Genomic DNA, 24,951 nt, shown 5'->3' with positions numbered 1-24,951 from the left:
ACTAGTTTATATTATGATGATGAAAATGACCCTGATGATGAAGAGATGGTATTGACCCAGATTTAAAAAAAAAAAAAAAAAAAAAGAGCGCTTGTCTTCACACTATGCTTAAGTCCCAAAACACTACCACCAGAGCTACTTCTATGACCCGAGGGACTTTTCACTACAATTAGAGGAATTTGGGGTGAGTGAAATAAATAGAATTGGATAGAAAAATCAGGATTAGATTAAGATGTGATTGAGAATGGCAACAATTAGTGAGAAAGGTATCCAATATATACCTAATTTTGTTCTGCTTTCAGTCTTGATCGAACTGTTAAAAATATAGTTAAAAGCTATTTTTATAGTAATACATAGGAGAGCAAAAGATTTTGCTGTGCTCTCTGAGGCACATATTTGGGGTGCGTAGCCATTGGGGTCCTTCCGGTCATCTACAGCCTTCATCACAGACGCAAGACAGAGGGAGGAATGCAGGGCTCCTGGAGGGCAGCAGCCAAAGACCAGAGCCTAACATGGCGGTCACGTTAGCGTGTGCTAACCCCAGGTTTAACAGAGGTGGTTGCGAGGCACCTGAAGTAGATGTTTATGTTTTTCAAGTGAGAGAACAGATTCAGAAAGGGAAAAAGGATAGAGCCATGAGTCCCAAACTACGTGCCAGGGGCCTGGGACACCACAGCAAACTCACAGGGGCCACTGAGGCAGACGCGACATGGCGAGGGAAACATGGTGATGTTGACCCCTATGGGACACCACGAGAATGACGAGGTCAAGATCGTTCACCGTTTCAGCAACGGACTGTGCTCCCTTCCTCTCCAAGACGTCTTGTCTCTGAGAAGTTGGGTTTCCAGCGGTTGTTTTAAAATGCAGTATCGAGTGAAAGGCAGTGTGGAGAGACACAGGTTCCAAGCTTTAAGAAGACTTTCAGGGTCCAGTTGGCATATACTTCCTTTTGTACGTAACTCTGGTTAAGAATAGAACAACAACAGGGGCGCCTGGGTGGCTCAGTCATTAAGCGTCTGCCTTCGGCTCAGGGCATGATCCTGGCGTTCTGGGATCGAGCCCCGTCGGGCTCCTCTGCTAAGAGCCTGCTTCTTCCTCTCCCACTCCCTCTGCTTGTGTTCTCTCTCTCGCTGGCTGTCTCTCCGTCAAATAAATAAATAAAATCTTAAAAAAAAAAAAAAGAATAGAACAGCAACAACAATAGCAAATATATATATATATATTTTTGAACTTACGTGTCTATTTTTCAAACATTTGAGTTGTTGGAACCTAACTTCTGGTTAAATAATATTTCTGTTGTCTTTCTTTTGAGCTAGGGGCTCTGTGAAAAGATTACTGAGCCGCTAAGATGCTTTGAATTGAGAAAGTAGGGGAACATCTGGACGAGCGCATGCAAACCGTATCAAGGGGCAAGGTGCATTTTAATGGTTTAGGTTCATTGGTAAAAATAAAAAAGTGGGTCTATTCTCCTCCACATCTCAGCTGGGGCACTACTCCCAGTATTTCCTCCTGTTCCTACAAGAAGCATATTCTTTCTTAATACTTTTTATTAATGCAACTATTTGGTAGACTATTAGTTATTTTTTAAACGATTTTATTTATTTATTTGAGAGAGATTGAGAGCATAAGCAGGGCGGAGGGGCAGAGGGAGAAGCAGACTCCCCACTGAGCCAGGAGCCTGACATGGGGCTTGATCCCAGGACCCTGGGATTGTGACCTGAGCTGAAGGCAGACACTTAACTGACTGAGCCACCAAGGTGTCCCTAAAGTTATTTTATACCATGCTTCTCAAGCTATCTTCAGTGAAGGGCTTTTTTGTTTTTTTAATTTCCAATTTCCAGTGGATTATGTAATGGTTAATTTTTTGGTGTATGTTAACTTGGCTGGGCCATGGTGCCCAGATATCTTGTCAAACATTATTCCAGATGTTTCTGTGACGGTGTTTTTTGGGATGACATTAACATTAAAATCAGCAGACTTTGAGTAAAGCAGATTATGTCTGTAACATTGGTGGGCCTCACCCAATCAATTGAAGGTCTTACCAGCACAAAGACAGAACTTCCCTGAGCAAGAAGAAATTCTTGCCAGCAGACTGCCTTTGGACTACATCACTTCTGTGAGATAGATCTCTCTCTCTTTCTATAGACATACACACAACACACACACACACACACACACACACACACACACTCACATCCCCCTTGGTTCTATTTCTCTGGAGAATGCTAATGTAGATTGATACTTTAAAAAATGCAATAAAAATAAATTTCCAGGAAAATGATCATATGTTTAAATATTGTGGAAATGTTAAATTGCTATAAAAGTTTCTAAATACCTGCTTTCAGTTTCCATATTTAGTTTATCTGATTGATAATCAAGTGTTTGTAGAAGACATTGGAGTAGCCCTGATCTCATGAAAACGTAAATATATACATACACGCATATGTATTTACACACGTATATTTATTTTTTATTTTGAACTAATTTCAAGTTTGTTGGAAAGTTGCAAAACTAACAGAGAGATTTCTCATATAGTCCCTCACCCAAGTTCCCCAATTTTAACAACCATATATATAAACATGAGTACAGTCTTCAAAATGAGGATACTGACACTGGTACAAAACTATTAACTAAACTACGGAGCTGATTCAAATTCACCACGTATGTTTTAAATGGTGAAGTCACAACTCTAGGATGTGTGACTTTAGTAGCTACTGGGCTACTAGTATTTCCAGAATGTATTTCCAGAATGGGTTGAGATCCTTGCTTTCTCGTGTTTGGAGGTGAACCAGCTGAGGACTAGAAGTCTGACAGTCATTGTGGATTGTTCTGTAGAAGAATGTAGAGACCACAAACCTTAATTAAAAACATCTTGCACATATTGACGGAGTGAATACCACAGCTCCTAAGCGTGTCTATCATTATGCCAGAAATAACAAATTCTTTTGTATCTAGAAAGATTCATCACTTAATGACAGGATGTATAGAGCAGAATGTAATGACAGAATGCATTGAGCTTGGATGAGAATCTCAAACGTCATGAATTTTTGGCCAAGCCATCCCTCTTCATCTCTTCTGTGAAGTCTTCTATGACCTTCCTTGGTTAGAACCATTATAATGGCTTTGGGGGGCCCCTACTGTAATGACTCTACAGGTTTCTGTCATGGCACCCGTAACACTTGATTGCTATCATTTGTGTAGGTGACCGCTGGACTGTGAGCATCTCGGGAGCAGGGCTGTATCTTATTCACCCTGGGGTCTCAATACTTGGCATTATGCCTTAGGCCTCGCAGGCACGCAGCACTGCTCACCGGATGAATGAATGAGTGAATGAATTGAACCCACAATAAATGTACATCAACATTTTTCTCCCTACCTCATCTTGTTTGGGGAAAGAGCCCATAACTTGAACTCACTCTAGTGAATAAGACAATGCTACAGTATATTCAAAAGGAAAAGCTTTCAAGGGCCTTGTGTTTGAGAAACAGATAGGCTTTGGATGCCAGGTGTGACTTAAAAGCTGAATAAAGGGTATCACTTTTACAAATAGCACCAGTGTGTGGGTGCTGACTCACTCTATTCAGTGGATGCATTGTACTCCGCAGGTAATCTTATCCACTTTAGTGAAATCTGCTTTCCAGCTAGGCTGATGAGTTATTATTAGTTATCATTATTATTCAGCATTTCTACAGTATGTGTTTTCCAAGTGTTATATTCCTCATTCTTAATGAGCGACACAGAATATAGGTAATGAAAGGACGTTTAGTCTCTCATGTAGCTGATATTCAATAAATTTTTGTTGACTGATTCATCACTGAACTCAGTTGGGGACCAGCCTGTGCTACCTTGTGGGAAGAAAGCCTCCCTGATTTTCCGAGGAGGAGTGCGGGGAGGGCAGGGCAGGAGGACAAAGGTTGGAGAGCCAAGGGAGTAGCAATTCCTCTGGGTAGGAGAGCAGCCTTCTGAGTCTCTGACCTACTTCAGCAATCCTCAGGGCGCTCGGGGTTATGGACACATTGTGTTTACTTGCCCTGTGAAGGATTAGGTCCTTTGGGTTTGGAGCTGCTGATTTTTTAGGAGCAAATTCTTTAGGGACTGCTTTTCTGAGTCGGGTGATCAATTTTCTGCATTCTACTTATGCTTTTGCTATCACCTCATTATGAAGCTGGGAAGAAAAAGATACCAAGAAAAATTGATAGAAATCCAGAACATCAAAGAAGAAGAAGATATTCTCATAAGAGTATTGCATTATGGTAGGGGGACAAGTGACAAGGAAACTTAATCCTACAGGTCCCTAGTGGCAAAGACATACTGAACATACAGTTGAGAAATGGGGAAGGGTGGAGACTGACCTCCTATTTCTTGGAAACCTCGTCTCCACCTAGAAGCCTTGCTCAGTGGTCTACTCTGGTTGCGTCACCTGAGAGATGAGAAGGGTTTTGGCAGTGGGCATTGGAGTTGAGGTTGTTGGCTTAAAAAAGAATAAGGTATTAGATCCCTGGTAAGTAGGCAGAAAAATCTTCCCTGCTCTTATTTTTTTTTCTCTCTCTCATCACATGACATTTGTGTACTTCTGTTTTATTGGGCAATGACCACAGATACTTGTCTGGAACACAACTTGGAAAAAAGGAAAGTTGAGAAGATAAAAATAAAAACCTTTCCCAGCAGTAGGGCTGGCTGGGAGAGGTATGGATGTGCTCACAGAAATGCGATGCCAGAAACCCAAACACCTACCTCATCCAGGGCCTGGCAGGCCCGGTTAGTCTGGGGTCATTCACAAAGGCCTCCAGGGCCGTCAGAGAACCAGCCTGGAGCTCTCAGCAAAGCAGCAGAGCAGATTTCTCTCGCCTCGGGTAGAAGCTCGGATCCAGATGTCATGGAGTATTGTGGGGATTGAACGGTATAGTGGTCTGCAAAGGCAAGGACACAGGGCCTGGCACCCAGGAGATGTTCAAGACTAAGTGGGTTTCCTTCCTTGCGGTGACTCTGTGAGACCTGGGAGTGGGACACGGTGTCTCAGATGATGGCTTCATGCCATGCAGGTATTCTGCACTTTAGAAACCCAGGCAGACTCCAAATTCTTCTGTTCTGCTTGAGACGAGCCATAACTAGGGATGGAGCTCAGTTTCCTTATTTGCAAAACATTGGGGTTCTGGGAAATAATTTTGTGACTTGAGTGAGGACACATACCTGGTATCATTGCCTCAGAAAATGATTGGTCTGGATTTCAACTCAGAAGAGATTCCTGAGAACTCTCACCCCTAGGGGCTGCTACTGTTTCAATTTTGGGCGAGGACCCAGTCTCTGAGACAGATGAGATAGGATTTCTTTGGTAGTCTCTCACCAACTTCTCATAAATATTTTGCTTGGAATCCTAAACCAGGGAGCAACATGGAGCTTTGACGCCAAGGGCTTCACTCTCCACCGGCACAGTCATACCATTTGTGACTACCTTGCAACCAGGCACTTCTACCTGCCTTGTGTCTCTGGCCCAAAGGCAAGTCCCCTGGCCATCTCTACTTTCCAGTCCCTTGTCGCTGTACTGTGCTGCATGCTTTCTCCTCATGTTTTCATTTTCAGTCTCTTCTTATCAACTGGATACTTCTCATCAGCTTGAAAGCATACCTAAGGCTCCCTTTGAGAGTGGGGGAGGTTGAGCGGAGACAACACTATCCTAATCCCACATTCTCCTCAGACTATCGCATTTTCTTTTCCGCTTTCCAGAGACTTAAAGAGAGAATATCTATACTTGCTGGTTCTGCTTGCTCACTTCTCATTCAATCCTCAGGTCACTATCAGGTTGGCTCCTGCCCCATCTACCCAGCCAAACAGCTTGTTTGTGCTGGCTTGTGCGAAGTCATTCATCTTCCTTGACCTCTCAGAAGTAGTCTACACTGCTGACCACCCCCTGCCCTTGAAACAGTCTTTTCTTGGCTTCACTGACGCAAGATTCTTCTTGTTTCCTCTATCTTCCCTGACAGCCCATTTACTATCTCTTTTGCAGACTTATCTTTTCTTCCCAGGTCAATAAATATTAAAATACCCAAGATTCAATCCTAGACATGTTTTTTTTCTTATTCTATATTTTATTCATGGTGAAAATGTTTCCCTAGCCTAGGCCTCTCTTCTGAGCTTTGGATTCACATGTCCAACTTCCCACTTAACATCTCTACTTGGAAATCTCCCAGGCATCCAAAATATAACTCATCCAAATCCAAATGCTTGATCTTTCCTTCCAGTCCTGTCAGTGCCCCCTGTTTCACTGAAGGGTGAAGCAGGCCAGAACTCGGAGTCACCATGACCCTTCCCTCTGCCTTATCCTTCACATTTAATTTTGCCTCCTAAACCTCTCTTGAACCCATACTCTTCTCCCGACTTCCATTCCCATTATTCTAGTCTAAGCTACCATCACCTCTTGCTGGATTACTGTAAATGCCTCCTTATTGTTCTGTCTGCAGTCAGTTTGATCTCCACCTCCTACCATGTATCCAGAGGAATTTCTTTATCTGAACTTCACGTCCTGCTGCTACCCCAACCTAAAAAAGTTTATTTGAATAGCTTCCCATTATTTGAGGAGACAATATTCCTTAACAGGACCACAGTGCCACGCACCCACCCAGCTTTATCTCAAACCATGCTCTGCCGTGCTTTTCACACTCCAGCCACTCTGGCCTTCTCTCAGTTCCTTTTACTTGGTATGCTGCCTCTCACCTGTTACTCTTTGCCCAGAGTGCTCTTCCCCTTCTTCACCCCGTAACTTCCATCCATTCTTCAAATCTCAGCTCAGTCATGGCTTCCTCGGGGCTATCTTCCTTGACCTCTCTGACCTGGGCAAGTTTCTACCATTTGGCCCTGGGTATTCCTCCTTCATACACTGATCACAGCTGTAATTTTTTTATTTGTTGATGTGAGTATTTGGTTAAAATATATTTCTCGCTGCCTGGAGACTCCATTAAGGTAAGGACTGTGCCTGGTTTTCTGTGCATAGAGCCAGCAGAGTGCCTAGTAATACATAGTAGGCGCTTGGCAAACGCATTTGTTGAATGAATGAATGAATGAATACAGACACTTGTTTTCTTTAATTTCTTTGGCTATCTCTTCTTCTGGCTGTTTCACCTATGCTCTATCCTTTGTCTCATCATTGGGGCTTTAATTCATGGATTTGGTCTATACATCCAGTACTGCTGGGCCTACTTCCTATTATTGGTAATGAGACCTGCGAAATTCTGTATAGCCTCTGAGCACTTCCTCTTTTGTAGTATCTTCAGCTCTCCTGAAATGATTTTATTATTAGGATTCTGTTCATTTCTTGGCGTAATGGGAGTACCACCTGAGGAAAGGTGTTCTTCCACCTAGAACAATCAGATCATGAAACTGGAGGGAACCCTTACTAATCACGTAGTGTAATTTGTTAAGCAAAGCAGAAATCCTTTCCATATGACTCATGACATATAGTAATAGCTAATGTTTATTGGACATAGGTCAGTTGTTGCCTTAAGAACATTTACATGGATGAATGCATTTAGCCCTTAATAACCTTAATAATGGGAAAGTATGATTTAAGTAGTTACCATCATGCATCTTATATAGATGGAGAGAGAGTGGAATGCTTGGCTCAAGTCGTATGAGTGGTAAATGGCACAGTCAAGATTCGAACCCATGCAGTTTGGCAGAGCCAGAGCTTTTAACTGTTGTGCTGTGCTATGCTACTCTGTAGTTAGCCAACGTTTACACGGGCATTTTCAGGGATAGGCACTCACTCCGCTGTGAGCTGGATACTTGGCCTAAAGTTGTCTTCTGTAACTTCAAGTCATTTTTCCTAGTTTCAACCTCTAAAACTCTACTGAGTAGTCTGCTCCAACTTCCATAGACAGCCATTTAAATATTTTCAAATACTAAGAGTAGTTTTTTTCTGTTCATAAAAAAATAACATATCCTCATTGTAGAAGATTTGGAAAATTCAAATAGTATAAGGAAGAATCCTTGATAACCAAGGAGAAAATAAATGTTATCTGCCAAGAGTCTGTTGGCTTTTTGTTGTTATTCTTAATACCCATGACTCACTAAGGACCTGTATAAAACTTGTGGCCAATTGAAACACCTGGTTCTCCATCACATGTCCTTCCATTAAGCCAGATTTTGTCTTTTGTCTTATATAGAATCCTAGATGTAGAATTTTACATTTCTCCCTAATAAACTATATTTTGTTGGTTTTGATTTTTTCTTCCGCCTTACTAAAAATCTTTGAATCCAGATTCTGCTATCTAATGTTAGGTTTCCAGTTTTGTATACTATGTGATTTTGGTGACAAGGCTTTCTAAATCATTCTGGACATTTATAAAATGCCGAGCAGGAGAGAGCCATACGATACACCATTAAGGTCCTCCCTACAGGTCACAAGAGTCTGTTCATCAACCATTTAGTATGGTTGCTCAAGAAAATTCAAATCCATATAATTGCATTTTCATTGAACCCACATTTTTTCCCCCACTGTGTCTATGACAATTTCATGACTTAATCGAATACATTGCTGAAATTTGAGTTTCATCTATGGCTTTTCTCAACTTTACTGGTATATTAAGTAGCTCTAAATGAAAAAAGATGTCGCTTATCCTTTTTTTTTTTTTTTTGTAGTGAACCCAGGCAGACTCTGAGTGATCACATCTTAATTTTTAAGTGCTCACCAATCATCATCTAAATACTCCATTCTGGAACTTGGCCTGGAAACACTGTAAGCCAATCTGTTCCTTCAGACTTTCCACTGCAGATGAAGTGGCTCCGTGTAGACACGCTGGCCCTGAGTCATATTTAACGGGGCTGAAGAAATGATCCTGTGGGTATGTGTTGTCTTATTCTTTCTACTTCAGGAGATCAGCTTCCTGTCAACATACAGGAAACTGGAAAGCTGCAGTCTAATAATACAGACACTGACAGGAAGATTGTTCAGATTGCTCTTCCCGATTTCTCAATTGAATAATGTTGGTGAAGAATGACTGCTTCTTATTGTATTTATGACTCTGGATCAACCGCAAGGCTACCTGATTTTACGTAGCAGATGTGCTGCTTCAATGTTGCATATAAATTCTTTTGTCGCAAGTCAAATTCTACCTAAATTGTACTACTATGGGAGTTGACTTTTTAAGGCCATCTTGTGGTGAGACATTTTCTAGAGTCAGGAGTGTGTCAGTGATTTATCTGTTGGGATTGAAGAACCCAGGGTTTCTTAAAGCGAGGCAAAATTACACTGTGTATTTACTTTAAAAAAGTAGCCCGACATTGTTTTTTGCGATTGTCACCCTGAGCAAATAGGATTTGGAAAATGCCTGTCAGTCAGCTCATGCATAAAACTAGAGCCTCTCCCCTTCACCGCATTCTCTGGGAGCACGTTTGCTGATGGAAGTCTGCTTCTTTTCATTTCCCTGATTGATATTTTTCTCATTTTTCAACTCAATGTCTCAATCAATAGTGCAAAGAGAATTCTATTGACTCATCTTCTATGTGTCCTCTTGTCACTCAGCTGATGGGGGTGGTGCTGGTGGCTCACTGGTGAGGCTTCGGTCAGACCTCTGTGTTCATGACTTGCCTGGGTTGGAATGATGTGGAGGTCAGAACCTTAACTTGGTCACCTGTATAGCTCCATAAAACTAGCCATTGCCTCTTAGAAATGGGTGTTCACCACACATTCGTTGATTCCATGGTGGCTCCCAAACTTACAGAATCCCACAGCAAGTGATACCATGGGGTCCACCAGGGGACCGTAATGGCTTGCACTGGCTTCCTGCTTCCTGCGAGTCCCCCTCCGCTGAATCTTACAACAGTCTGTGACTCGGAGGCTCATTGGACCTTACCCAAGACTTCCTTCTTTTGCTCTTGTGTGTGCGTGTGGGTATGTGTTTGTGTATTGTTTATATACATGAATAGTCTGGTCTGTCCAGATTCCACTGTTTCCAGGTCAGGTACTGTGCCTTAACCCTTAACCTTAATCCTTACTCCTAACTTTAATCCTGACTTGGATCCTAATCCTAAATCTGAAATCCGGAGTCTAACAAGGATCTCCACTCGTAGTCAGTTTTTAGCAAATTTTTTTTATTATGAATGTTACTATGATATTGACATCGTTAAGATAACCAGAAACCAAAACAACCACACATTTTCTATGTCCTATTTCTCCATGAGAATTATGGTTTAGAATGAACATCCCCTGGCAATGAGAGAGCCAGAGGATTCAAATACTTTCAGTACAGATTTTAGTGTTTAGTATGTAACTCGGTATCTTAAGACAATTAGTCTACATGGACGAGTTAAGCTAACCTTATCAGTTAATTGGAGCAGCCGGTTGATTAAGAGCACATCATTTGCCAATACGGCATATTTACGGTCAAGTGTGTGCTTTTTCTAGTTTTTATCCTCTCATCACTGATTTCATAGGATACTTTTACAGACAACTTAAAGCAAAATAAGGTAAATGAATCAATTAATTTAACCAGAACCACTAATACCCCACCTTCACTTTCAGGACCGGTGACATCATTTGTGGGGCCCAGGGCAAAATGACAATGTGGTGAATTTCCAGAATTTCAGGCTGGTGACAGCAGAGCATTAAAGCAAATGCACACCGATGAAGCCAGCCCGTGCTTCTTTCCAGATGGGGGAACCGAGGTCTAGACGGCACAAGACGCTGTCAGGTCATAGCTGATGAGTGCTGGCACAGTGGCTGGAACTCCGTCCCTGGACATTTGCCACTGCTCTCTCTGCTCGGCTCCCTGTTCTCAGGCTTCTCCCGCTACCGGCATCACCACGATGTGGCAGCTGGGGGACATCACCGGGGCTGTGAATGGGAAGGTCTGCTTTTGCCACTTTTCTTTAGTTGTCTGACCCTTGCCTCATTTCTTTCCTACCTCCACACCTGAGCTTTTTTGCATACAGTCATTCCTCATTGTTGGCACGACCTCTTCCACTGGTTTTCTTGAAGACTCTGGGGAGAAGGTTCACTAGGTGCTGGTGGAGTAAAATCTAAGAAGGGGCATTTTGCAGACTGGATTGCTCTCCTTGGCGCCATGCCAGAAAGGATGTATTTCTTCCCACTGAGTTCTCCTCCCTTTCCAAATCTGAACATAGACGAAATTCTAAGGGCAAGCCTAAATGTCTTTGCTCAAGCAGCCTCAGGACAGGCTCCTGAGGATGCTGGATACTAATAAAGAGAAGGTGAAAAATTCCATTTTCAAAATATCATTACTTCCATTCCTAGGAAACGGATTCCCAACCTCTTGCCCTACTTTACTTCATCCCCGTCTTGAATGAAACATGGCTGTGGTTTGCCAGAATTCCATGGACTTGAGAATTTGATAAAGAATTCTATTTCCTTCTTTCTGCCCGGAGGGACTCCACAGTCAGTGGCTAAAGGAATTTAGACCTCTTTATTGTGCCAGATTTCCCCCAGCCCTAGTCGTCTGGTGAACTTGAGAATGCTGCCAAGCCAGTCCTTTTGAGAAGGAGGCGCTGCCACCCTGAGCTCCGCATCAGCACTGACCCAGCCTTGGATCTTGCCCACTGGCCGGTTTTTGAGTTTATTTGTAAAATTCAGGCAAGCCTGAAGAAACCCTTGATTCGATGGAAACAAGAATAGCCAGTTATTTATTTATTTTTTAGAGGGAGGGAGAGGAGGGGAATTTCTCATTATTCCTACACAACAGATAAACAGGTTTAGGGACGCCTGGGTGGCTTAGTCAGCAGAGCATAGCTGAAATCTTGATTTCGGCTCGAGTCATGATCTTGGGGTTGTGAGATCCAGCCCCGTGGGGCACAGCATGGAGTCTGCTTGTCTCTCTCTCTCTGTTCTTCCACCTGCTCCTGGGGTGAGATTTCCTGTGCTCTCTCTCTCTCAAAAAATAAAGTCTTAAAAAAAAAAACCCCAAAACAACAGGTTTAGAGAGGCTTAAAAGGATCTAATGAAAATTATTTATCTAATCGCACATTTTCCCTCCAAAACTTTTAGAAGGGATTCAAAGCCCAAGCCCAAGCCATAAATTTGATTGTGGCTCTACAAAGTCCATCGGTAATGTTCTTGAGTCCTCTTTGCAAACAGCACCCTGGGGACATACCCAGAAAAATGGAAGACACAGCGGGGTACTTAAAGAACTTCTCTGGGGTGCCTGGGTGGCTCAGTCAGTTAAGCATCTGCCCTGGGCTCAGGTTGTGATCCCAGGGTCCTGGGATCTAGCCCTGCATTGGGCTCCCCAGGGAGCCCGCTTCTCCCTCTGACTCTGTGCTCCCTCCACTTGTGCAAGCACACATGCACTCTCTCTCTCAAATAAATAAAAAAAATAAAATCTTAAAAAAAAAAAGAACTTCTCCAGAAGCAAGTAGATAAAATAAAGACACACAGGCAGGCAGAGGAACACTTTAATAACGATATAAAACAAGTTGATAAGGGCCAATGTAAACTATAGACATGCTTCTTGTAGCAATGAGTAGAACGAAAGGATCAGGTCAGTTAACCAGGGAGGGCTTCCTGTAGGAGGCACCTTTGAAGCAGAGTTTTGAAGTTGTTCTGGGGGAAGGGAAGTGCCAAAGGAAAAGGAGGGAGGGCAATCCCTCTGGGAGCTGAGATGATGCTTTGGATCATCTGGTCAAATCTGCTTTTCCCCCTAATTATTGTATTTTTATCCTTCACGTATATATTTTATGCTATTGTTGAAATGATTCAGACCTCTCTGCCTGCATACATCTGATCTCTGAGGTATCCTTGACTGGTTTTGCAGGTATTTATAGTTACATTATAAAGTGTCTTAAAAAAAAATAGAGTGTGACTGTATAATGTGAAACCTTAACTCTGGATAAAAATGCCAAGATGTGAACTCTGCTGCCTCCTTTTAGTAATTACTCATTTCTGGCAAAAAAAAAAAAAAAAAAGCAGATGGCTTAATTTACCCCGAGGGCAACTTAAAAACACTATTGCCAGTTAATTCACTCCCAGCCCTGCTCCCCAGATAGTTCTTTTTCCCTTTCTCATTTGAGTCCTCATTTTAAAAATTTCCATCTTTCCTGATTCATGGTGTGTAGTCATTCAGTTGTTAATCTGGATAAAGTTAACACTTGCCTCTAAAGGCACATATGCTTTATTCTCTCCGGGAATGTCATACGTGGAGAAGGCCTATAGATTACTCTTTATAAGCGGGCAAATTACATATGCATTCCATGTATGTTTTGATCAAGAAACTTTCTGTATCTGTTGACACCTGCATCAGTTAAAGCAGGAATTTACATACTCGTTTACGGGATTATAAATCATTAAGCTTCACAGATTTGATCCACAAAAGGGGATGGGGGAGACCTCCTCTTGCTTCATAGAATCCGATCGCTCCTGTTCCATATCATCTTTCTAAGAGGATTTAAAAGTTGGTTTCAAACAGCTGTCAGAATGATTCCCCCCTTTCTTAAGGCACTCATTAGAAAATAAAACCAGATATAATTAACAAACAAACAAACCTATCTGCCTGCTGTTCTGACTTGTTATAATAAGTGTTATTTCTACTTACAAACAGTTTCCTGTCAGCATCCTGCTGTTTCTTTAATAAGACTTCTGCATTAAAATTAAGCGTTGACTTGTCGTCACTTCTCTTCCTGCTCATCTGCGTTCAGATTCAATTTGCTTTGAGGTTGAAAGAAACTAAAATGTCAAAATCATCACTGAGAGAGAAGAGGGACCTCGCTGCTCCTAGAGTTGGCTGAAGGATGGGGCTGCCATTAGACTCATGATAACCACCCTGTTTCCTCACTCCTGGGCTCCGTGGCCCTTGTGACCCCCTGGGGCATGGGAAGACCTTTTCAGGTTCCCTGGGGTTGGTTTCCCAGCTGGGTGATGATGTCCCGGCATTCTTGAGGAAGTTCCACATGCCCACGTGAATGGACAGAGCCAGGGGGGACTTTGACCCCGAAGCTGGCTGGTGGGTTTGGTGAGAATAGGAGGCTGAATGGAAATAACTGGAAAGTGGTTGAGGTGGCCAGGACAGTGGTGGAGATAATGCTGTGTGATCAAAATATGGGGGATTATGGATTTTCCAAATTAATATTTTTAATTCTAGAGAATGGCAAACATAACCAAAGAAGGTAAGATAGAGTAATGAACTACCATAGACCTATCACCCATTTTCAACATTTATTCATGCTTTGTTTAACGGATACCCCCACCAACCCTCCCTTCCTGTGTTATTTTTGAAGCAAATTCAAGACATTATATCATTTCATCTATATTTTAGTTTGTCTCTCTAAAAATAAAGATTCCTTGGGGCGCCTGGGTGGCTCAGGTGGTAAGCGTCTGCCTTCGGGTCAGGGCATGATCCCGGCATTCTAGGATCGAGCCCCACATAAGGCTCCTCTGCTGGAAGCCTGCTTCTTCCTCTCCCACTCCCCCTGCTTGTGTTCCCTCTCTCGCTGGCTATCTCTATCTCTGTCAAATGAATAAATAAAATCTTTAAAAAATAAAAAAAAATAAAGATTCCTTAAAAAAATATATAACCACAATACCGTTAGCATACCTAAAAGTAATTAACAATTTCTTCATATTATCAAATGTCCAGTGCTTATATTTCTAGCTGTCTCGTAAACCAATTTTTTAAATAGTTTGGTCAAGAGTCAAATAAGTCTTGTTTGATATATTTATTAAGTTTCTCTTTCTCTCCTTTTTAAAATAAATTGTTTATTTTGGAATAATTGCAGATTTACAGAAAAGTTGCCAACATAGTACAGAGAGTTCCCGTGTACCTTTCACCCAGTTTCCAGTAATGTTCACATCTCACAAAAATTACGGCGTATTTGTAAAACCAAGAGAATAACACTGGTCCATTACCATTAACTAACCTACAGGCTTTATTCAGATTTCCCTAATTTTCCTCCTAATGGCCCTTTCCTGATGCAGGATCCAGGACACTATAATACATTCGGTCATGATGATGCTTCAGGCTCCTCCAATTTGTGACAGCATCTCGGCCTTGTTTTTCATGACCTTGATGTTGATCAGGGATTTTGTAGAAAGTCCTGCAGTTGGGATTTATTTGATGTTTTCACATTATCTAGTCTGAATTTATGGGTTTTTTGGAAAGATTACCACAGAGGTAAAAATGTCCTCACGGGCATTATGTATCAATACGACTTCAAGTCTCTTTTTTGGGTGCCTGGGTGGCTCAGTTGGTTAAGCGTCCAACTCTTGATTTTGGCTCAGGTCATGATCTCAGGGTCATGATCTTGAGCCCCGAGTCGGGCTCCCCACTCAGCGGGGAATCTGCTTGAGATCCTTTCTCCCCATCTGCCTCCCCTGCCTCTTTCAAAAAAATAAATAAATCTTTAAAAAAATATGACTTCAAGTCTCTTTAAATCTCTTTTATTCACCTCTCTCTCTCTGTCTCTCTTTTCCATGGCAAATTACTTGTGAGAATCTGTAGGTTTTTGGTTTTGTAGCTGCTGTTGTTTTTTGTTTGTTTGTTGTTTTGTTTTATTTACATACAGAGGCTATGGACACTTTTTAGGCTTAGTAATCATCTTAGCAATTCCTGTTCATTTCCATCCCTTAACATCACAAGACGGGGTTAAATACAAGTCTGGGGTTACTCTGCAGGCTGCATGGCAGCCTTTAATTTTAGGTAGGTGCTGGAGAGAAGGTCTGAGAAAAATTTCCTTAGCAGGAAATACGTTAAAAAAAAATTCCTTGAAAACTGAGTCCTGTGTCACTGAAAGATTTAGATAAGAACACAAGTGTGTGGGCACACACACACACACACACTATGAAGAGGTAGACAACTATATTGTCGTTATTAAAAAGAGAAGAAATACACCAAAACGAAGCTTATAATGGACAAACATTAGAGTACACCGGGGGTGATTAAAATCTGACTGACGTTGGCACTGGCCGACCGGAGTCCTCAAGTTTTCATAGGGCACGATGCTAGCACAAGTGAGCAAAGAAATAATAACTGTCTCCCTCTTGAACAGAGAGCTTTCCATTTCACCATGTGTCTTTGCTCGTGTCACATAATGTCATTGTGAAGCACCTGTGGGTCAAACAGAAAGTGCTGCCTTTCCCCAGATAAGGAACTCACACAGCGGAGAGAGGCCTTGTGACTTGGTCACAAGCTCGTTGCAGATGGAAACGAGATTAGAAAGTAGGTGTCCTTCCTCGCATGCTCTTACCAGGTAGATTCAGGTTAATGTCATCCAGGATCGACCTTTGAGGACTTTCTACTTTGGCATCAAATAGCGCAGTATGAATCCTTAAAATTAGAATTTAAAATTAGAGCCCCCAGTTTCTCATCGTGAACAGTCCAAATGTTGATTGAAAGCACCAGATTTGTGCTCTAAATCGGGTTTAGCGTTGCTATATTGATAGATATCTTACTAGTAAGCCTGGGTGGGCCAGGAACACGCCCCGTTTTGCCCTGACTGGTGAGGTTCAGGCAGTGGCTCTGATCCCTTCAGTTCAGGGTCATGGTCAGGAAGATCAACTGCTGACAATGATTATGGGAGGTGCTCCCAGGTTCGGAGCTTTGCCAGGGCGGGGGTCACACCTGAAGTCCACAGAGCCTGGCTTCCTGGGAACGGAAGGATCCTTCTGAATCCAGCGCTTGGCGGTCCCCAGTGGGCTCCCGTCACAGATATGGAAGGAACAATTGCAAAGCATTAAAGACAAGGGCTGGCGAGGCAGAGGAGTGATTCACTAATGCCCTCCTGGGAAGAAAAGCTGGCACTTAAATGTATCTTAACATCTCAGGTATAATTTCTGCCTCCGGTAATGATGATGTTGACGGCAAAGTGCTATGGGAATGGGGCTCCCGTTACTAAGAAAGTGACCATAATAAGGGTGCCCTGGAGTACCCCCATAGTTTCACAAGTAGGGTTCTGTTGCTTGGTCCATAGGCAGTGCAGTTTAACGATGCTTCACGCTGCGTATGCCTCAACCATGGTAAGGCATTTCAAGAAAATTCTAGTTGGGCTTTTGGATTCTTGGGCCATTAATATTTTTAATGGTGACAATAAAAGCTGGAGGAACTCCAGTCTCAGCAAGGGTTTTGGAGAGGCTGTGTCATAATGAGGCATGCAGAACCCTGGGTGGTAGGGCCTCCAGGCTCTGGCTCTGCTCCTGGCTGGCTCTGTGTCCTTGATCTTGCCACTTAACCTCCCTTTCTGCAGTCCGGTGGAATACGCTGATAAAACTCTCCTTGACCTGCCTGATAGGTAAGTTTTCAAAAACAGCTGATTGGGAGCACCGAAGGTGGGGGAAGTTTGAAAGAAAGAAAAAAGGGGAAAAAATTACATTTTGGAAACAAATGACTTAATAACAAGTAGTGACAGAATGCCTGCACATTGGAGTTTTATAGTCAGAGTGAAGATTTATTTGGCATTTTGAATTTGTTTTCTCAGTGAGCAGAGGCTATTTGGGGGAGTTGAGAGAAAGGAGGAAAGGGAAAGAAATTTAAAATGCCAACAATAATCTATGTGGAGGTCTCTACCTAAAATTCTACTGAGGCACAAGTCCTCCTACTTACAGAAAAAAGATCTTTCTATTAAGATTATTCACACCATGTCTGCTTTCCACATTGTTTTACAGTTTGAACTGCTTCTCCCACCCCATTCCCCCAGCAATTGCCTAAAGTTCGAAAAGCAAAGCCATTTAGATTATTGGCCCTCTGAGGCCTTAGAACCAGGGATGACCTAATTTTTCCCATAAGTCCTATTTCCTATTGACCTTCCAAACCCTGGCTTATCTTGGGGACCTTATGAAACACTGTGCCTAAGAATAACCTGGTGGTTTAAAAACAAACAGACTAAGTCCCATGTAAGTCTCCCATGAAGGGTATTTCTAATTCCCCCTTGGAATCTTGATCTTGGATCAGGGTCAGCAGTCGTATTTTGGGGTCACCTGCTGAGTTTAGTGTCCCCTCTGCCCCGTTTGGTCAGACTCTTGCTTCCTCTGACCTTTCGCCCAGTTACAGAGGACATAGGTCATGGCAAAATGTGGATACCCTGGTGAATCTGGCCAGAGAATGTTGGTCTCCCTTCAGTTCTGGGTACTGAAGGCTCTTGGCTGGATGAAGAGAATGTCGTTAACCTCATGAGAACCAGAGGGCCCACAATTGCTCCTTCCTCTCATAGACTAAGCCCAGATCTTGCTGGGCTCAGCGGTTAATACATCTGCAGTGTCTTAACAGCTGACCCCTCTCAGCGTGGCTTGTTCTATTGCTCTTGAGGACGCCACCTCTGACTAGTCCTACCTTGTCCCATTGGAGGTGGAGTGAGCAATGTGAGGATTGGAGAAATTCTGTCACCAGACAAAGGCTTGTGTCTGCCCCCAACTAAGACTTTAATGCTTTGTTCCTAGTCCTTGGCAGGGTTTCTGCCCACTGACAGGGCACCTTGCATGGGGGTTCAACTTTCTAGCAGATTCAGTGGCAACATCTTATTCCTATCTTGAACTGGTCTTAGACATTTCCTTTTGGTTATACACTTGCTAAGGAGGTGGGATTGAGTGAGAGGAGTGCTGGACGAGGAGTCAGGAGATGGGGGTTTAGGAAATACCCTTTAAGTTTGAGGGTATTATTTTTCTTGTTTGTAAATTGAGGGGATTAGACTGATATGATCTCTAAAGGCCTATGCCGTAATAAATAGAAAATCGATTTGGTAAAGAAGACTAACACTTGTAGCATTCTGGTAGTATGCTATATACTCATGTGTCTACGTGCAAATATATACGTCTGAGAAATAAGAAATTGATAGAAGAAACTTCTTACCTATTCTTTCCTCTGCCATTCTTACCTCTATTTTTTAAAAAAGATCTTATTTATTTATTTGAAAGAGAGTGAGAGAGAGAAAGAGAGAGCACAAATAGGGGGAGAGGTGGAGGGAGAGGGAGAAGCAGGCTCTCTGCTGAGCAGGGAGCCTGATGTGGGGCTGGATCCTGGGACCCCGAGATCATGACCTGAGCTGAAGGCAGACGCTTAACCGACTGAGCCACCCAGGTGCCCCACCCCTATTTTTTTTTAAAGGATTTATTTATTTGAGAGAAAAAGAGAGTGAGCACAATGTTGAGAGGGGCAGAGGGAGAGCAAGAGGGAGAAGCAGACTCCCCACTGAGCAGGGAGCCCGATGTGGGGCTTGATGTGGGGACCCTGGGATCAAGACCTAAGCCAAAGGCAGATGCATAACCGACTAAGCCATCCAGGCGCCCCATTGTTACCTCTATACAAAGCCCAGAAATCCGTTATTGTTGATGGAGTTTTGCCTCCTTAGTATAATATAAGGAAGGAAAACTCTTCCTGTATTGGTCTGCTGGGTTTAGGTTTCGCAAGCCCACCAGTGGCTATTTTATTACTTCTAAGAGAAATCAACACTGAAAACTGAGTGCTCCAAGCATGGTGATTGGTAAGGGGTCAGCTATTATTAAACATTAGTGGCGATTGACCAAATCCTTTCTTTCTGAAAATAAGTTAGGCAAAACTGTTATTTATTTATGAGTTTAAGATAGAAAAAGAGATGGAAGTACTGCTTTAAACCAGACGGAGTGTGGGCAGATGCTGGCCAAGATTTCCTTCCATCCACGGCCCCTTGCAGGCTAAGCATCCAGCCTCTGGGGCAAAGGCAGGCAATTGTGTTAAATCATGCAAAATGGAGTGGCGGTCTGGTGAGGAGCGCAAATGAACTGAAAGCAGGGGACTGCTTACTTGTCAGTAACAATCCATCCCAGACACAAGGGCTGCAATGATAAAGAATAAGGATTAATTCTTATAATACACTCTCCTACTTCAAAAAACTTTTGCAAGAAGCACAACACACATATTTCAGCTTTTTACAATTTTCTAATTAGCATTAACTCATTAGCACAGCATGAGTGGGTTTGGAATTTGCAGCCCAACAAAAATGCAGTTGCAGAAGGATCTTTATAAGCCTCCTGTAATCTCCCCCAAATGTCCAAGATTACCCTCTTCTTCACTTTAATTAGAAAACTGCGTTGCAAATCAGAACGGGGATATAAAGTTGACTGTGTCTCTCTTCCTCATTTTGTCACCTGAAACAAGTCGGTGAATCTGTTTGGACCTCGATTTTGGTAACATCACCATTACAAGTTTACGTCTGTAAAAATGACCCCGCTATTTCCTTAGGTGGGAAAAGCAAATATAAATGATTTATTTATGCATGAGTCAGCTTTGCCACAGAAGCAATGGCCCCCAAATCTCAGTGGCTTACAATAATAATTTATTCCTCTTTCATATGTATGTTAATGACTACAGTAAGCTGCCTTTCAGCTCCTGTCTCTTCTTATTCTGGGACCCAGAACAAGACTGGGTCTGACTTATTTTGAATCTCCTGCTCATGGCAGAAGGAAAAAGAAAGACAGTTCAAAGAAACACACAATGGCCCTAAAACTTTTGCTTGGTTGTGGTGTATGTTACATCCACTCACAGGCCATGGGCCAAGGCAAGCAACATGTTGGGGATGATGAGGGGGTGGGGATAGATTGATGCTTACCACAGAAGGCGCTGCAAGTCATTTGGCAACTGATTGATTGCCTACAGGAATCATTTCTCCTACACTAAAGGGGAATAAATAGGAACAATAATACAATATATCGCCATATATTTATCTGTAAATATGGGTATGCATGGAAAAAATTCTGAAACATTATTCATTAAAATATTCTTAGGCCAGAAGAATTGAAAACATATGTTCACACAAAATCTTGTACATGAATGTCCATAGTGGCATTATTCATAATACCCCAATGTGGAAACAATCCAAATATTCATCAAAAAATGACAAATGGGTTGAAAGAATGTAGTATATCCAGACAGTGGAATGCTGTTCAGGCGTGAAAAAGAATGAAGTACTGATACATGCTACAACGTGGATGAACCTTGAAAACATTATGTTAAGTGAAAGACTCTAGTCACAAAAGACCGTGTATTGCATGATTCCATTAAAATGAAATGTCTAGAGTATAGAGAAATCCATAGACAGAAAGGTTCATGGTTGCAGGGGCTGAGGGGACAGAGCATGGGAATTGACTGCTGATAGGTAATGGTGTTTCTTTGCCATAATGAGAAAGTTCTGGAACTAGGTAACGATGACTGCACAACCTTGTGAATACACTAAAAACCTCTTAATTGTTCATTTTAAAGGGCTGAATTTTATGGTGGGTGAACTATAGCTCAGTTTAAGAAGATTCACAGAAGTTGTTGGGGGGTGAGATTGTAGAGAATTTTCACTTCTTCATGTATTCATTCCTATATGGCCTGAATTTTTTATAATGAGAAAATATTATTTTTATATTCAGAGGAAAAGAATGAAGATATTCTAATTGGGGAAAACACAAAAATATCAGTTTAACAAAATAAAGTTCTCTTGCATGCAATTCATGTATCCTACTCTCAAGTACTTGCAAGCTTAAAACTTGAACCATCCTTGAGTTAAGCACTTGAAACAAATTCATCACCTTTCTCTATAATTAACCTGGAGAGGTGTGATAGCAATGATGGAAATGTCTAAAATCAGAAAAAAGTGAAAATTGGATTAATAAGGGTTATTTGTGGTCAACGCCAATCTACCTCAGAGGGAAATGGTTTTCTAAATGGTCAGAATGCGTCAGGAGCACAATGATCTCCGTATTCTTGCTCCTCTCCTGGGGGGGGGGGAATCAAATCCACAGTTTCATCTTTTGTTTCTACCATTGGAAAAATTACACATTTAATTAAGTCTTTTGGCCAAGGGTCCTATTTTACTCTTGAGTAGACAGCAGAATGAATATCCTAGACAGGAAACAATTTTTTTTCAGGACAGGGATCTGGTGGTAAGGGGTTTCCAGAGAACTGAAACAGAGACTCAGCTCAAAACATTCAAGCTGACCTCCAAGTGTGGGATGTCTTCTAGCGGGTGAGTCTGAGAGAATGAGCCATATCCAGTGTCCAGAGATGGAGATCAAACTGCAGGCTTCAGAGGTGATGTAAGCATCTTGTCTACCCCCCAGTAGGAATTCCTCCCCAGGCCCAGCAAATGCCATTGTCCCCTGTGTTTCCAAGGTTGCCTGGAAAATCAGTGGCCAGTGTCTCTCATGTAGTCTGTCCTTCTCAGTAGTAAAGGAAGTGAGTGAACAATATCAAAAAGCCACAAGAAGTCCAACAGCTCAGCAGGCACGAAATACATCCTATTGAACAGGCAAGGCCTCTGCCCGCAAGAGATTTATAGTACAATATGGCAGACGAGAGAGGCCAACATGTAATCAGCAGAAAACCAGTACTCAGAAGAGTTGTACTTATGTGTAGTGTGTATGAACACCTATTTCTAGAAAGTCCAGGGCTTAGGTTCTTTACAAATAGCACACCATAAATGTAATTTGCCCAAACATTGCTGTTAGTCACAGCTTTGATCTGAAAGGTCAAAGGGAACTGAAAAAAAAATCCCACAGACCCTGTGACTTAACAGAATGTTGTTAAATGTTCTTTGGCCAGGAGCAGTCACAAACGATACGGTCATGTAGCCTATTACTCATGATTTATAGTTTGAAAAAGGAAAGGGCAAAGAAGTTGTTTGCCCTTATAACTCTGGCAAGAAAATACAAGGTCTTGCTATGCCCTTCCTAAAGCAATTTCCTGAAGAACAAAACCAAAACCACAAACAGCGCTGCAGCTCAGACCATTTTTACAGGCATTACCCATAATATTATGTTAATTCTAATCTGCAACGCAGATTACATTAGCAAGGTGTAACAAGAAGCAATCAATGTTTGTAAAGTATGTTTTCTCCTTAGCTCTGCCTGACACTGTGCCCCTGAGCTGGCCTAAAGCTCTGGATCTAACAGTGGAGATGGCAGGCTGGGACCTCATATGCTGCCTCACTGCCAAAGCTCTGCTGAGAAGCACTGATACTAGTCTGCCCAGAATCTGTATCTCGTATTGTGTACAAGGTACTGGTCTTTGGATTGTGATACTAATCTGGAAAGGGGTATCATCCACAGCTGGGAGAGTACATGCTGATTTTATTCAAGCACCTTGAACTGTGCCCGGCATATAGTAGGTTCTCAATAAATATGTATTTTTAAATGATGAATGAATGAATGAAATACTATTAGGGCACATTATATTAGAGCTCTCCGGAGAGACAGAACCAATAGAATGTGTGCGTGTGTGGGTATTTGTGTGTGTGTGTATGTATATATATATATATATATATATATATATATATATGGTATATATTAAAAAATATTTCGGTATAGTAGACACACACATATGTATACAAACACATGCAATATACATATATGTGTATATATACACATATATGCATGTATGTTATATACACACACATATACATATATATTTAAATTGGCTCACACAATTACGGAGGCTGAGAGAGAAGTTCAGACCAGGAGAGCTAAGGCAGGGCTCCAATCCAAGTCTGAAGGCCTTGAGAAGCAGGAGAGCTGCCGGTGTAAGTTCCATTCCAAGTCCGAGTCTGAAGGCAGAAGATCAATGGTCTCAGTTTGAAGTTGGTCAGGCAGAGAAAAAATTTGTTCTTCCTCAGCATTTTATTCTATTTAGGCCTTCAGTGGATTGGATGAAGCCCACCCACACGGAAGAAGGCCAATTGCTTTACCTCAGTCTACCCCTTCAAATGTTAATCTCATCTGGAAACATTCTCATAGACACACTCAAAAATAATTAAACACAAATCTGGGCACCCTGTGGATCAGGTAAGTTGACACATAAAATTAACCATCACACCCATATTCTCCAAATGCCCTGCCCACCCCACCTCCATAGCAGGAAATGTTGTGTGAATCAATCACCCTTTTCCTGACTTCTTTTGTAATGAATGACATGCATCTGTGAGGCTTAAAGTAAACTGTGCGGCTTGTGGCCACAGATCAGAATCTCCTGGGCATGAAGCTAATTGGCACAAAAGGAATGACTTGGTGGTTCTGACAGCATTCAGCGCCTGCGGGAATCACTTGATCAGTTGCTACTCTGCTCCCTTCATCATCAGCCACCCTTCAATACATGGATAAGCAGACTGACATCAGAGTATGGGATGCTGGGATTCACACAGGGGGCAGGCAAGGGGTGGCGTTCGAGCAGGCAGGCTACATCGGAGAGCAGAGAGGCAGGGTGAACAGAAGGTCAGGGTTAATGGGTAGCATCTCAGCTAAGAGTTTTCAATTAGAATCACCTGAGAGGCTTCACCAACTGCCTGTGCCTGAGCCTCTCTCCTGACCAAGTAAAGTAGAATCCCTTGGGAGATGGGAAGTGTTGGAGCCAAAGCATAAATACTTTTTTTTAAAGATGTTATTTATTCACTTGAGAGAGAGAGAGCATGCAAGAGCACAGATGGGAGTGGGGAGGTGGGGGGTGGGGAGAAGCAGCCTCCCTGCTGAGCAGGGAGCCCGTCATGGGGCTCAATCCCAGGACCTGGAGATCATGACCTGAGCGGACGGCAGACGCTTAACCAACTGAGCCACCCAGGTGCCCCCAAAGCACAAGTATTTTTAAATGTTCGTCACATGATTCTAAAGTGAAGCCTGGATTGAGAACCTCTGTTCTGGGCTGTCCAATCACTTCATTATGGGAATAAAATGCAATGGATTCTACTTGGGAATACCTGTTCAGTGGAGAATAGAGGTTCTCAAACGTATCTGCACGTTGGAATCACCTGGGGAGCTTTAAAACCCACCTATGCTTGGGTTCTACCATCACAGGTGGTGTTTGAATGGGTCTGGGGTATATAGCCTAGGCTTTGGGATTTTAAAAAGATCCCCCAGAAATGCATAATTTCTAGCTCCACTCCAGATCTATAGAATCAGAATTGGTATTAAAAATAATACAACCATGGTAAAATATACATAACATAAAATCTACCATCTTAGCCTTTTTTTAAAAAAAGATTTATTTGACAGAGAGAGAGTGAGTGGGGGTAAGG

General features: G+C 42.3%; 1 pseudogene; it reads left to right on the top strand.

Moving 5' to 3' along the window:
- The first annotated feature begins 512 nt into the window (after positions 1-512).
- LOC100484286 overlaps positions 513-24,951 on the top strand; it is a 38,712-nt pseudogene continuing 14,273 nt past the window's right edge.

This window comes from Ailuropoda melanoleuca, chromosome 4, assembly GCF_002007445.2.
Source record: "Ailuropoda melanoleuca isolate Jingjing chromosome 4, ASM200744v2, whole genome shotgun sequence".
Classification (NCBI taxonomy): Eukaryota; Metazoa; Chordata; class Mammalia; order Carnivora; family Ursidae; genus Ailuropoda; species Ailuropoda melanoleuca.
Note: the sequence above shows the minus strand (reverse complement) of the source record. Positions and strands in the feature narration are given on the sequence as shown.